Consider the following 15,711-nt stretch of genomic DNA (forward strand, 5'->3'; position numbering starts at 1 on the left):
ATCATTTAATTAGATTAAAAGAACAAGGAAACGCCAGCTTTTAAATAAGGATATTTTGGTCTAAGTCTTGTGTTGTGTATTAAAATACCATTAATCCCTCTTTGCTATACATATTAGTTTGCTCATTACAGAACAGTTTCCAACACGAATACAGGTTTGTTTGGGGCTTTGGGGTTTGGTTTTTGCCTTAGACTTTAGCCTTGAACATGAGCTTCTTTCACACCTGTCTGGTCTCAATCAAAGAAAGAAACTAAGGGCACCTCCTTACTCCCTGAAGATAACGAATAGGAAACATGCCATGGCACTGAATGGTGCTGTAAATCGTTTTTTAGCCCTTGCCAATGGCTTGCTCTTCACGTTTTATTACAAATGACTTTGGTAGATCCCACCAACCGAATAGCTAACTTTGAAGGGAATATTCCAGAAGCCAGTTGGTTCTCTTCCCTTATCAACTCACAAAATGGCTCTTACCTATTTACCTAAATTTACCCACAAACAAGTGAAGACAATGAAGTACAAAGATGAACCCCGCTTCAGCTGTGAGGTGCAAATCCAGGTTTTGCCCTGTGTCCTGCAAACATCGGCTGCTGTCCTTTTGCCTGCTTCCCTTTTTAAGTCAGTAAGTAGACGAGCCTGGAATTATTAAACAAAAGACTTGACCAGCAACTGAGAACAAGCTTCCTGATCTAAAATGCTGTGTGACAAGTTGATGCCAACTCATAGTGACCCTGTAGGACAAGTGGAACTGCCCCATCAAGGTTCCAAGGAGCGCCTGGTGGACTCAAACTACTGACGTTTTGGTTAGCAGCTGTAGCACTTAACCACTATGCCACCAGGGTTTCCAGCTAACAGATAAGTTATCTCAATAAGCTATCTCAATTAAATGTATCAATTTTGTCTATTTTGTATGCTAATATTGTATTATTTTATAATAATAAAATAACTACAAGAAAACCTACTGCAACATCTCAATTTAATGTTTTCCTGTATATATTTAATAATAGCCAAACCCCACATACTATAGTGGAAGTTCCCAGAGCCTTACTGTAAATATTTCCAACAAATAAAGGAACAAATTGGGTACCCATAAAGGAATTAACTACAATCTGTTCATCAGGTTCCCCTACTAGTTAAAAGTAACAGTAAGGTTAAAAAAAGAAAGAAAGAAAAAGATGGTTCATCATCCAACAAATTATTTCACCAGTCTACTTTAACACCTTACCTCATCGTTATCTTTATTTCCAAATTCTCCACTAATTTCACCCAAATCCATTTTTCAGTATCTCTTCCTACCTTCTTTTTTATCCTCATTGATACACAAATATCATCTCTGTCACTCTTGTAGCCATCTACAATTTGAAACCTTAAAAAATACGCCCACATAGCTAGAAATATGTGATTCGTATCTAATGCCTCTTTTCTCTATTTTCTTTCAAGATACTCCTTAAATCCCAATGAAAATCTGAGCCATTTCAAGATTCCTAAATTAACCAAAATTGTATTGGCCATAAATATACATTGATTTAAATCTTCTAATTCTCTGTTCAAAAATAAAGCTTAAGGGCAATGATTTTTAAAGTACAGGCTTATAGACTAATGTTTTCAATTATTTCTTAGGCCTCCACCAGAATGTTTTTGAAGCAAAATATTAGAAATAATGCCGTTAACGGCAGTCGTGGTAATATTATAGATATGATTATGGTGAACAAGCTTTCTCATCCAGCCCCTAAAATGACCCTTCGTTTTCTCCACGTCATGCTAGTCACTTTTCAGACTCCAGTTTTTCTAACTGTTTTTGCTGATCGGGCCCCTATTTTCCCTCACTCTTACCCCCCTCCAAGGAACCCTGGTGGCACAGTGGTTAAGCACTCGGTTGCCAACCAAAAGGTTGGCAGTTTGAACCCACCAGCTGCTCCACAGGAGAAAGATGTGACAGTCTGCTTCTGTAAAGATTACAGCCTTGGAAACCCTACGGGATAGTTCTCCTCTGTCGTACAGGGTGGCTATGAGTCAGAATGGACTAGACAGCAGTGAGTTTGGTTTGGGTTTACCCCACTGCTTCAGATTAGGGTGCTGTTCTAGGCATGGTGTGACATCTATTGGCACTCTTTCCAAGGTCTGTAAACCAGAACTCCCAAAGCTCACCTTGCACAAGACCATGCTATAGGGCTTGGAGAATTCAAGAGTTCAATGGACAGTAACAAAAGCAGAATTTAATCAAGAGGCTTACAGCACCCAAGAAAAACATTTCCTTCAAAGCTGACCCCAGGCAGCAGGACTGGAGGTGGGCAGAGTGTGAGCATCACACAGCAACCTCTCTCACCGATGACTGACCTGCAGCTCCTGTTCACGGTCACTCACACTTCCATCCACCCCAACACATGCTCAGGCAAGCCTAATCCAATCACAACGCTGAAACACGTCTCCTTCCAAGTTCAAAGACAGAAAAATCTCACCTCATCTCCAAGCCATATGGCTCTCAAACCCTGGCTGAAACCTAAATCCACATCTATTATCCAGCTCTACTCATTCGACATTATTTGAAAGGTTTTATATTTCAGACTTGGCAGACTTCTAAAAATAAAGGAACAGAGCAAATGTTGACCCGGGAGCACAGAATCTTAACCTACTATAATTGGAACAAACTGTGATTTTTGTTTTTAACATTTAATTCAATGTCAGTATTCATGGTCTTTATTAACTAAAGGTGGCCTCAAAACCATCATATGAGGGACTATCAAAAACTGTTCCCAAAATCACATGAAGGTCATCCACAGAACTTGAATCAAACATTTTCTCTAATTATCTGCCCCTCTTTAAAGAAAACCGGACCAGGGCAGGAATGTCAAATGTTCCAAGTACTGTCCCAGGATATGTACAACGCAATAACTAGTCAACAAAATGATACTGGTGAAGATTCTACAGCACCACGCAAAACAGAAATTAGAATGACCTTCTAAAGGTCTACACACACACACACACACACACAAATCTAAGCTAAATTCTATTTTTCTTACTATAAATTCACCCTGAGAATATGTTAAGGTGACTTTTTTAACAAAATGTTTTTGAAAGCCCTTCAGAAGCATGCAATATAAGCAGGCTGCAAACCTAAGAATCTTTAAGTTTATCTCGTTCTGGGTGTGAATTTTTCATTCTGGGTTTTCATTGGGGCACATCAAATAAATATTGTACATTTAAAATGGTACAGCTGATTTTCAGATCACTTGATATCTTTTCACATGCTTTTTTATTACTGGCCCTTAAGTTGACACTTCATTAAAACCCATCTCTAAGACTGTCATCAGATATAATCAGATGCCAATCAGTGAAGCCCGGATTTGACAGATTACCCTCTCTGGATCTTTAAAATGTTGGCATCAATAGGAGCAGAGGAAAAACCTAGGTTCTACTGCAAAAATATATCCACAAAACCATCTACCCAAAGCAAAACGTAGAGGTGGATTTATTAAGGCATTGCTTCCATTACTTGGCATATGAACTAGATTTTCTCAGTACTGCTTTCTTTTACTCCTACTTTTAAATATTTGTGCATAACTAAATTACAAATTGGAGCCTCAAAAGAGAAGATTTCTCAGCCACTAATATAAGGGCCGGACACATAGAAATACACTCATCCTTTAGGAGAAAAGGAATCACTGACAAAGATAAAGTAAAATATGCCTATCCCCACAAAAGTATATGTACTCTGCACAATTCCATACCACAAAAGGAAACGGACCTGGACAAAGGCTCGATCACCTGAGTGACTTCTGTCTCTCATCCCCATGTCCCAGTCCCCCACCTCGCTCCCCTCCTCCCCCCACCCAAAAAAAAAATCCATATTCCAAGAGAAGGAGCTGGGGACAGCATGCAATGCATCTTACCATGGGAAAAGGGTACAATTTCTAAAGGTGTCTGCTTCTGCTGCCCTTCTCCAGCAAACCTTCTCTCCACCCCAACTAAAGCAGAGAAGAAACTGAACTACCAAGCAGAGTTTCTCAAATGGCTTTGCATGTTAGTGATGATCACTACAGAGGACCAGATACATTTTTGAGGATGGTGGTTATTACACTGCACTGTATGAATGCTATCAAGTAGTCACATTTGAAAGGTAGCTCAGAAAATATATTACTCAATAAAAAGTATCACTCAAAAATAATTAGAAAAAGCAACAGTATTTGGGGAGTTTTATAAACTCCCCAAGTGGACTGCTAGAAGAGCAGAGATAAGCAGAATGTATAATTTATCCTGAACTAAGGCAAAAAAGGCTTCCTCTCCTAGCCTGCCACACTCTAAAACCTTGGTAAGTCTAAACTTACCAAATTAACACTATCTAGTGTGAAAATGCCTACTTCTTGCCCAAAAGGCACTATAAATTTTCTGCTACCAAACTTGAATAAAAATCATGCTTATCTGAGTATAAACGAAATTCAGGAAAGAAAAGCAACAATGTAACTGATGGAAAAACACTAAGAGTGTGGACCAGAGCCATCCTTCCCAGAGCAGGGCCCCAGCGGAGTCCAAAGGCTCTGGGAACTTGCTCAGACTCCTGAGCAGGATTTCAGGTCTTTTCAAAAACCAGCTGAAGAGCATGAAGGGAGAGAAAAAGTCAAGGATTTAATAACTGGGAAGAAATGTTGACAAATGAGATCAACATAAACCTAAATGTTGACTGTTTCTGAGGTGAGAGACAGTCGCTTGCTAGGTTGTCTTGGTCTCTCTCTCTGACCAACTGCATATCCACATACTTAGGAAATCATGTCCTGTTTTAAATATCTCATTAGTGAGCAACAGGCAGAAGCCCCAACTGTCAGACACTTGTCTGGCACACACACGTGGAGGAGCTGGCTCAGGCAGGAACTCAACTGTGACAGTCAGCTAATTCCCACATGGGTGAAGAAATCAGGGCACCTGGCCACAGCTCCCCCAAAGGGGCCACTGGAATGGTGGAACCTTCTGAGACTTTGTCATAGGTATGGATGGCCACTACTCTAGACCCAGGCTCTAGGTTTTCTTTGTTGTTTCCGTTAGAAGTGGCAAGCAACATGCTAACCTTTGACACCAACGGTAAATATTAATTTCTAGCTCCGTGTTACTGGCATGCTTCCCTTTCCCTGGGGTCAATCTTGCCACGGAAACATAGACAAGAGCTGGGAAGAGTTTCGGAGGTCATATAACCCTATTGACCCATTTCACAGATGGAGAACCTGAGACTTAGAGCTCGAGTGACTAGCCTAAGGGTTTAAAGTTAGTGGAATACAGAGTACCAGAACAGGACCTTTGTTTTCTCTTTACCCTCCTTTGAAGGACCCCGGTGGTGCAACTGTTAAGTGCTTGGCTGTTAACTGAAAGGCTGGCAGTTAGAATCTACCCAGTGGTTTCGCGGAAGAAAGACCTGGGGATCTGCCTCTGTAAATATTACAGCTAAGAAATCTTGTGGGGCAGCTCTACTCTGTCACATAGACTCGCTATGAATTGGAATTGACTCCACAGCACCCAACAACAATCTTCCTTTGGATAGTACTTCCGAGGTCCGTTCTTTCTCGGCTAGTTCCCTTCTCTCCTTCCACATCATCTCTCTTCTCTCACCAACTAACACACTTTTATTTTCAGGCCTACTGCCTCACTCTCTTTGGTTTCTTGGACTTGGCTCCTGTGATTCCTTCCCCCATTTCTGCCTATACAGGAAGCACCAGGGACCTCGGGTAACCTTGACCAGACACTGTAAAGCAAAGTCAAGGAGTTCTGACTACGTATTACAGCTTCTAGTGAATGTAGTGAGAAAAAAACAATCCAGAAGCTAAGCATGAGCAGTAAGCAGGCATATGAGACTGACAACAGTGTTGTACTCAACTAGAAGGTTAACCCTGAAGTGCTTAGTCAGAAGCCAGGACTAGGAAGAGAACCTTCTGGATCCAAAACATGCTCAGGTTACATCACTACTGGAACAAGGCTCTGTATCCGTCCCGCAGGGCAGTCAGAGGGATAGAACTCACAAGAAAACAAGAGATGACTGGAAATGGTAAGAGTATCACAGACCTGATCATCTACATCACATTTAACAGCCTTACCCACTGCTGGCGTAGTGGTTAAGTGCCACGGCTGCTAACCAAAGGGTCGGCAGTTCGAATCCGCCAGGTGCTCCTTGGAAACTCTACAGGGCAGTTCCACTCTGCCTTATAGGGTCGCTATGAGTCAGAATCGACTCGACGGCACTGGGTTTGGCTTTTGTTTGGTTTACCCACTGTTAAGAACATTTGTCAGATTCACCGGAGAAAGGAAGCAGAGGAGATGGCTGAGCTGAGCCTTGGCTTAATTTACATGCTGGGGGTAATTCTGTATAAAAATCAGGTAAGGAGAGTCACATAATTCAGTAAACACTAAACAGGAGTGGGGAGGATGGGGGCATGCAAAGTGAGTGAGGCAGGCTAAAAGTCTGTACAACACACAGCGCTCTCAGCAAAAACCACGATGTACAGGATCAGGTCAATCTTCAGCTGAAATACAAAGAGCACATGTCCAGTTGGAGAAAGATGAGGGCTTTTCAGGTCACTCTAAAATGAGGACAAAATACTTCATTCTTAATCAAAATGCTCATAAACAAACAGAAATCACTGAATAGCAACTTTAGATATAATAGACAACATGAAAGTGTTCCTTTAAACATTTTTAACTTGAAAGAAGGGAGCCAAAGTTGACTTTTCCCTATTTTCATACTGCATGTTAGCATGTTAAAAAAAAATGCCCCAAAGCTCTCTGACAAAACCCAAAACTGGTGTTTGCAAATTATTCCAAAATTACTTATTGCTGCAGATATACAAGAAGTAACTTCACGTGTTTTTCTACCCTTTGGGTTAAATAATAATAGTTCTAAGCAGTGTATTTGGTGTAGTGGTTAAGTGCTACGGCTGCTAACCAAAGGGTCGGCAGTTCAAATCCGCCAGGCACTCCTTGGATACTCTATGGGGCAGCTCTACTCTGTCCTATAGAGTCGCTAGGAGTTGGAATCTACTCAACGGCACTGGGCTTGGTTTGGTTTTGGTTTAAGCAGTGTATTACAAAATTATTGAATAATTTCTTAATGAACTCATTTTTACACAAATGACTGGACTATTACATATAATACATACTAAGTATATATATTAGATACAATATACATACGACAGCATTTAGCATAAAGTTTACAAATATGGTTCAAAATGTTTTCAGAGTAATTCATGTATAGCAGAGGTGAAAAAAGAAACGTAAATTAAACACTGAAAGGGACAATGGAAAGTGTAAGAGTTTATGAAATGTTGCGTCATTAGTTCTTGGTCTGAGATCCCTGGACCAGGCGAGTTTTTCAAAAGTTGTAAAAGGAGTCCATTATAATGCAGAATAAAACTAAACCACAACTCTGCGCTTGCACTCTTTTAACTCAGCGTGCTCACAAGACCAGTTACATCAAATGGTAATCCCAATCTATGACTGATAGCTTCAAGTCTTTGATACAGTTTTAAAGGGGGGGTGGGGGATGACTACGTAATGAATATAAATTAGTGGGCAAAGTCTTTCAAAACTTTGAGTCCATTTAGAAAGGAGATGGCCAGAGGAATATATTAAAAGGATTCCTGGGTGGCAAGGAGAATAGAACAGGTATCTTCTCAGTATTCCCTAAAGGATAACAGCTAACATGTAGTTAGCATGTATTCTGTGTCAAATACTGAGCAAAGCACATTACATGGAATATCTCCTTTTATCCTCACAAAACGCCATAAGGCAGGAACTACTGATCCTATTTTTCAGATGAGAAAACTGAGGTGCAGTGAGGGTAAATAACTTTTCCAAGGTCACACTGTTTGTAAGCCCATCTGGGATGTAACTCCAGAGCCTGTGTTCTTAACTAACATACTTACTCCATCCATTTAAAGAGCAAAACGTACACCCACTTACTTACAGATACTCTAAATACAATTCAATTGTTTAACAGGTTCATTTTCATTAAGTACATCTCGTTCCTTAACATGAAACATAAAACGTCAAAGACAAGGTAAAGCTTTTCAAGCAACACAACTTGGTACATAACATGCTTTTAAAATCTCAATGGCACAAACTACCTGATAAACTGTAGGATTATATTAGAAAAGCAGGAATTTTCTTAAAAAGAAAAATGCTTAATCTACTTTAGCAAGACTGGTATTTCAAAATAATGTTATTCTCCAGTGACGCTGTGCTCGCAGCATCACGACCCAAGTGCCATGCCTCCACAGGAAGTTACTTTTACAAAATATTACCATTAGCTGACTGTAGTTAAATCTGGGTGGGATAACAGTATAGGTACATCCATTATCAGGACAAAAAAGTTTATATGATATAGCTGGGAAACCCCATCTTTCCTAAGCTTACTTAAAGAAGATACTATCACAGTTCCAGCATTTGTCTGTTAGAGTACATATTGCTGAGGAACGAAAGTCAAAGATGCCAGAAGCTCAGAAGATTGGATTCAACAGTCCTCGTCAATAAACCATCACCGAACAATCATTCGGATTCAGGAGGCCATGTCTGATCACTCCCAGCAGAAGTATATGACACAGCGAGGCAGACAGTCTGGACAAAGCCAAATTAAATAACCAAACTACTCTAATAACAACAAACTGTACATTCACATGCAATTTGGGAACCAAATTCTCTAACTTTATTATTTTCTTTTTATTAATAACTATTAAAACCACCTATACTTTTCAGGTGCAGTTTTTAGATTATACCATAAAAAAAGCATATCACCATTTAATTATGCCATATAAAAATGTTACAAGAATGTACAAGATATTGCTATGCGCCAATAATAAACTCAGATGACAAAGCCTTATTGCCTAAATATTAAGATTCTCAAGTTACTAAATTTTTGAGATATAGATTGAAATACCAGCTTAAGAAGATGATCGATATACATGCCTAAGGGACTAGCGTGAGCATTCAAACAATGCCACAGATCTCAATCTTGATACTGTAATATGGTGTGCTAATACATATCAGTAAAAAATATATATATTTTTTTAATATATATTAGTACAAGAGAGAAATAGGGCTTGATATAAAACTTCCAATAAAGACATTAAATTTTAAGCTCCACAGAAACAAGGCTATTATATGCTTGAATGCATATATAACTAAAAACTTTTATTTAAGTAAAACTTCTCATCAATTCACATTCTCAGTGATAATAGTCTCACGCTGCCAACAGCACAGCACCCTCTGGTGCATCTGTGATAAGATCTATAAAATTCCCACAAAAGGACGGAATCACAGAGCAAAAACGAGCCTTAGAAACCAACAGGGTGACACTGTTTCATTGACTGCAGTACATGTTTTTAAACATCTGTGCTTAAAAACAAGTTTCATTTTAAAAGACCATTAAAAACTATAGAGCAGCCATCTGAAGTGGGTCAAGAAAATGTTCTGGCTTGAAAATATTTCAAATATTCAAACAACGGAAAGAGCACCCATTTTCCACATATAGCATTCAAGCTAAAATAACACTGTTGTTCAAAAAAAAAAAAAATTGGAAAAGTTAACTTGGCATGTTCAGGCTTATTTAAATCTGCTCTGGTTTTTTTGCTTCAGATTAATTTGATTCGTTTCCTGAGTGTATACGGTGCTCCTGGGTGCTTTTTCTAGATTCGAAAAGAATTTACCATTACCACTAAGAACCAGTAAGTGTTTTTGGAAAAAGATCCACAGCTTATGTAGCTTGAAAATAGAATGATGCTAAAAAGCAAAAGTTATGTTAAGTGACTAATCTTGATTTCGGTAGTTCAACTTTTACTTAAAAAAAAAAAAAAAAAAAAGGCCCCTCTTCCTAGGAAAATGATAAACTCTAAAAGTAGATTATACTAAAACGACAAAAGGAAAGGATGCCACCTGCTTTAGAGAGCCCTTTTGTGAACCACTGGAGGTGCCAACACAATGCACTAGAAACGAAAGTGACACGTGTTAAAGCAGCCATCTGTCCCTTACAAGCTAGGTTTAGTCACATCCACTTCATCTTGGATTTCCAAAATATGGGAACACTATGCACCTGTGAACAGAGAGGAATTTAAAATCCCTTTTGTGATGGCCTCTGGGAGCATATACCAAACAGAGTTAAAGGCAAATAATTCAGTTAGGGAAACTAAGTATTTATTTTTAAAGTAACAGAGTCACTGGAGGATTTTTTTTTTTTTTTTTTTAGTCTAACAGTATGAAAACAAAATAACTAGCAGGCTCTTCCTCGTGTAAAAGTTTACTCCTTTGGTGGTCTCATTTTTTGTAACATATTCTTACTACAGACACCAGGAACAAAGGAACATTCAGATTAGATTGTTCAGGAAAGCTTTTTTTTTAAACTCTTCCCACACATTTGATACCATATCCACTCTCTTAAATACTCTCTCTCTCTCACACACACACACACACTTCAAAATTTGAATAGCAAAAATCATTACCATCCACTTACTGATTTTTCAGTTGAAAGCTGAGAGGAAAGCATACACCTTGCCAACTTTCTCAAGAATAATGAAAAATGTTACCAAAAAGTAACAGGAATCAATAGTTAAATAAAGCATTGCATCTATCTCAATTTGAGATTCACTGGGTTTTCTTAACGGCTAAAACAAAATTACCACACTAAATTTGTTTAGGGCAAAAAAAAAATTGTTTAAAGTATATTAAACTTTGTAAGTCTATAAAGCTTGTTTGCATACCTAAGGAGAGTATGAGGCTATGCGAATCCTGGAGGAATAATATACTGTTTTTAGGTATAACTGCCCCATATAACAAAAACAGTGTGCAACAATGCAAAAACTGCTAGTAATGCATGTTAGTTTATTCCACACTCACAAAGGTGTTACATAAATGTGCCTATACCCTTTAGCTCAATTCACAGGCAGAACAATCCCCAAAAGACTGAGGTAGGCATCATGGCATACACTGAGTCACAATCCTCATCTCCACAAGTTCCAGGTGACTCCCATCTCATAGTTTTAGTTTCAAAGCACGGTCATTCTCACGGACTTCTATTAGTCTCAAAACTGAGAGCACAGGAGATTATCGACACCCAATACAGTCCCTCCCAGGAAAAAATTTAAAGAAAGAATAAACTAAATGCTAACTGTCTGCCGTTGTGTTTAATCTCTCCCATCACCATTTGTGAGTATTTCTGGTTATTACCTAATCAATCAATCCATATACATAATGCCGATCAATCCATATACATAATGCCGAAAAATGCTAACTGTCTGCCGTTGTGTTTAATCTCTCCCATCACCATTTGTGAGTATTTCTGGTTACTACCTAATCAATCAATCCATATACATAATGCCGACTGGCTCCCAGAGCAGCTTCACGGCAACTTTCATCCCACACGTATGCTTTTGAAAACGGGTAAGTAAGCGAATTCCATTTACGTTCTGCCCTCAAATCAACCTGGGAATGAAAATCTACATTTATAGGAAACCCGCAGTGTGTGTAATGAGTGAAATGCCTCACAAAATTTCTTGGACGCTGCAAATAAAAACATTAAACAATCACATGATACAATATAATCTATTTAACTAGAAGCCCGTTATGCTATTAGATAGCATAAGCTCTGAAACTCTCTCAAGACAGCAAAACTCTTATTAACTTCAGAGAGTTTATGGGACCCAGTAGCTTCGCCATCCAAAGTGTGCAGGCATTTGACACTCATCTGAACAGGAAAAAAAACACAAGTTAGTATTAGAGATTTGCAGGAAACCCCGGTTGGGGAGGGAGTGGATAAAGGAGTCTGAATGCGCTAAGATTCCTTTCAGAACAAATATCATCTTCGTCTAAAATATCATCCGTAAAGAAACGAATTAAAAGTTTTTATTAAAGCTCCAAACTCTCATTTTACAAAATATTAGCCTTAATAGCATTACAATTACCCAACTTGCTCGCTGACAATCTCAAAAAGTATTAATACTGTCATATTATTCAAAAGCTGCTGTCACTTAAACCAATACATGTTTGCTGTTAGAAAGGCTATTTAATATTGTTAAATCCCAAATTGGAAGCTTCAATATGTGAAACTAGAACTGTACACTGTATTTGTTTTAGCACACATTCATTTTCAAAACGCTTTGCTGATAATCCATTAACTAAAAATTAGACAGCAATGTGAACAAATTTAGGAAACCCGTAAAACGAGGTTAACTCTAACCATAAACCGTACTCATAGGTATTCAAACCCACAGAGGAAAATAATTTTTTAAAAGAAAAACTTAAAAGGAAAAAAAAGTTCTCTGTCCTGGGCAGGTTTAAGTCACCATCCAAAGAAAATCAAAAAGTAAATAAAAAAGAATACGTTAAGTACACTCATGCCTAGATCTCAACAGACACAAAGAAAGTGAAATACACACACGTTTCAAGTTGAGAAGCTTCATACATTCTTTATGAACAACTTGACTTCAATTTCAACTCTCAAAGGAAAAGGAAGAGAGAGTACGAAAAAGAAAAAAAAAGAGAAAGAGAGAGGGAAAAAAGTCTGAAAGTACCATAACTGTCACGAATAACACTGTAAACGGAGTTCTCACAACGCGTTCTCATGTCCTCTCCCTGTTGACCACGCACAAAGTCTCATAAACACAATGAAAATTGCCAACACTCCACGGTGGGAACCTCACGGCCACCCCTCCCACCCCCATCTCCCCAGCACGGATAAAGCACTGTCAAGAGCTACGAGTCCAACTATCACAGATGCCCTGCATCCGGTTCAAGTCACAAGCACACACACCCCAAAAAGAGAGGGACTTCAAAAAAAAAAAAAAAGCCACCTCTTTCCCAGCGCAGCCTGAAGAGCCCAGCCAAGCCAGAGGCCCCCGGTTCCAGTGTGTGCACGGGCTGTGGGGGGGCAGAAAGGCGGGGAGGGCAGAGAGTTGCATGGATAGGAAGACTCCTTGCAGCAGCACAAAGAAAATACATGTTAAAAAAGATAAAAAATAAATAAAAATAAAAAGGAAAAGCTGGTGATGCTCACAGCAGAGCCAGCCCACTGAGCACAAGGCAAAGAGGGGCCCCAAAACAACAAGGCAGGCAGGCAACGGGCGGTGGGAAAAGTTCACCCCTGGACGAGGAGGAAGATAACAAAACCCATCGGCAGGCCCTACAAGTGACCGACAGCACCGCCACCACCCCCCGGCTCCCGGGTCTCCCCTGCACACTGTCGCCTCCTGCGCCTTGCAGGGGAGCACGAAGCCCGCCGCGGGCAGAAAGAGGAGCAGCAAAGAAAGAAAGGACGAACGCCCCGTCCCTCCGGCGGCGCCGCGGCCGCAGCGGCCTGGGGGCGCCCCGGGGCCGGGCAGCCCGGTGCCCGCCGCCCGGTCCGCTGTAAACACGCCGGCCGAGCCGCGGGCCCGGCGTCAGGAGCGGCCCCGCGCGGCGCTCGGCTCGCCCCACGGACACACACACACGCGTCCACACGGCCCCCGCGCCCGCACACACATGTAGACACGGCGGCATATTCACCTCGGCTGTGGATTACTGTGGTGTTGTTGGTGGGTGATGGAGATGGTGGTGGTGGGGAGGAGGAGGAGGAGGAAGAGGAGGAGGAGGAGGAGGAGGAGAGGAGTAGTTGTTGTTGATGGGTAACAGTCGCCAGGACTACGGTGACTATGGCGCTTGATTCACAAGGCAACGGTTGCTATAACTCACAAAAGAGAGAGAGAGGGAGAGAGAGAGGGAGCGAGAGGGAGAGGGAGACACTCGCACGGGAGGGGCGGGGAGGAGCGGGCAGGAGGCGGGCCCGCGGCCGCCGGAAGGGGCGGGCCCGGCGCTGACTGACAGGCCCGGCGGGAGGGCTGGACCCGCGGAGTGGTTCCGCAGAGAGGCGCCTCGGCGGCCCAGGTTATGGAGCGTCCCCGCGGAGGGATGCTAAACGCGCGCTGCTGAGGCTGGCGGGGAGTTCAGGGTAGCGGTGGGCGCGACGGGCATTTTTCCTTTGTGAGACGAGAGCTGGGCGTCCCGGCAGCCAGCTTTGCGCAAAGAAGCCCCCGAGCGCGAGAGAGTAACGGCTGAGCCAGTGAGGGCGCTCCCAGACACTTTGTAGGTAGACGAGCCATGGCGGAGGAAGGCTTCACTTTGAAGAGAGGCCTCCGCCCCCCCTGCCTGAGCGTCACTTCCGGGGCGGGGCGAGCCGAGGGACCCGGATGTGCCGCTGCTGTTTCGCTCCTGAGGAAACGGTGGTGTCCCGGGTGGCGGCTGCCTTCTCGATTGTCGCGTCCCTGGTGGGCGATTCAGGGCTCCTGGGCCCGCGGCGGGCCGGAGGGTCCGCGCCGCCTTCGCGCCTTGCTCTCCGTCCTTGGTCCCGCGCGTGCCTTGAGGTCACTGCGCGGAGGAGCGCGATGGCGGGCGGGAAGGGGCTGCCTCGCCGCCATCTTAGGGAGACTAGCCCCGTAGCTGTGCGCAGCGGGCTGCCTGCGGGTCCCACAGCGGCGTGGCGGGAAGCAGTGAGGGGCCGAGCGTGGCCGCCCTCACTCCTGCCTGCAGGGCCGGGAGCTCGTACTAGTTTGGAGCGAGAAATGGGCGTCCCCGGAGCCCGGGAAAACGCATGGCGGCCTCAGTGGCCTGGGGCGGGGGGGTACTCTACTCCTGCCCGAGGCACCCCGTTAGGTTTTAATGCCTCGCTGTCTTCAGCCCTGAAGAAGAAGCTCGACCCCTTTGGAGAAGAATAAAAGTATGAAATGGATCTAGCCGGGATTTGCGCTCAACCCTTATTTGCCTCGCCCTCAGCCTAGAGTTGACAACCCACTGCGTGTCGGGGTCTTGCTGCTTCCAGCAGAATAGAGGTAGACGAACGGCTTCTGTCTGTGATGCGTGCTGTTAGCACACAACCGGCCATCTCCAGCCCCGTTGGTGGAGCGCAGCCTTTAATACCTTGCGGTTCAAACCTCGTCCAGTTCTCTGCAGACCAGAGTCAGCGGGTTCATGCCCCCGGGCCCTGCCAATACCCCAGATACCTAATGCGCGCAGCTAAGCTGCTTATCGAGACAATACCATTAGGACAGACTTAGGAAGTCAGTTCTCTTGAGGCTTAATTTTTGCACCTGCAAAAGAAAGGATTTGGGCCATCAGGAGTTCACCAGAGCTGAAAAATAATTCTAGCGACTATTCCTTAGCTCTTATTCGGTGTCCCAAACACTGTGCTAAGGGTTTTACATGCATTATCTCATTTAATCGTCACAACACCCCTATTAAACCAAACCCACTGCTGTTAAGTCAGTTTAGACTGCTAGCAACCCTGTAGGACAGAGTAGAACTGCCCCATAGGGTTTCCAAGACTGTAAGTCTTTACAGACTCGTGGGAATCTACTCAAGGGCACACAACAACAAAGATCTTAATGGAAGCAGACTGCCATATCTTTCTCCCCTAGAGCAACTGGTGGGTTCAAACAATTGACCTTTCCATTACCAACCACCGTTTAACTACTGCTCCACCAGGGATCTTTCCAAAATAGGCAAGAGAATCCTAAAGCTGGTGTTATTTTCTAGCTTTGTGCCCTTGAATATTAGGTAAGGGCATTTTAGGAACCAACTATTTCAACAGTAGGAAAGAAAGTCGTTGTTGCCTTTGTATAATGCAGTAGTGAGCAGTGATGAGCAGGGCACAGTGCTAACACTACAAGGTTTCAGGACCCACTGGTAGAGCCTTCTAGTGAGTGAGATGACAGTGTGGTG

At 42.6% G+C, this 15,711-nt stretch overlaps 1 protein-coding gene across 3 annotated transcripts in view; it reads right to left on the reverse strand.

Moving 5' to 3' along the window:
• RFX3 (regulatory factor X3) overlaps nt 1-13,774 on the reverse strand; it is a 320,548-nt gene extending 306,774 nt beyond the window's left edge. For 2 of the 3 annotated variants that reach the window (XM_064290581.1, XM_064290578.1), the window contains exon 1: nt 13,504-13,774. The gene's annotated coding sequence lies outside the window, so the exon portion shown is untranslated. The remainder of the gene's footprint in view (nt 1-13,503) is intronic. The other variant, XM_064290582.1, reaches the window with a different exon arrangement.
• Nucleotides 13,775-15,711: the final 1,937 nt, after the last annotated feature.

This window comes from Loxodonta africana, chromosome 9 (assembly GCF_030014295.1).
Source record: "Loxodonta africana isolate mLoxAfr1 chromosome 9, mLoxAfr1.hap2, whole genome shotgun sequence".
In the NCBI taxonomy this organism is placed as follows: domain Eukaryota; kingdom Metazoa; phylum Chordata; class Mammalia; order Proboscidea; family Elephantidae; genus Loxodonta; species Loxodonta africana.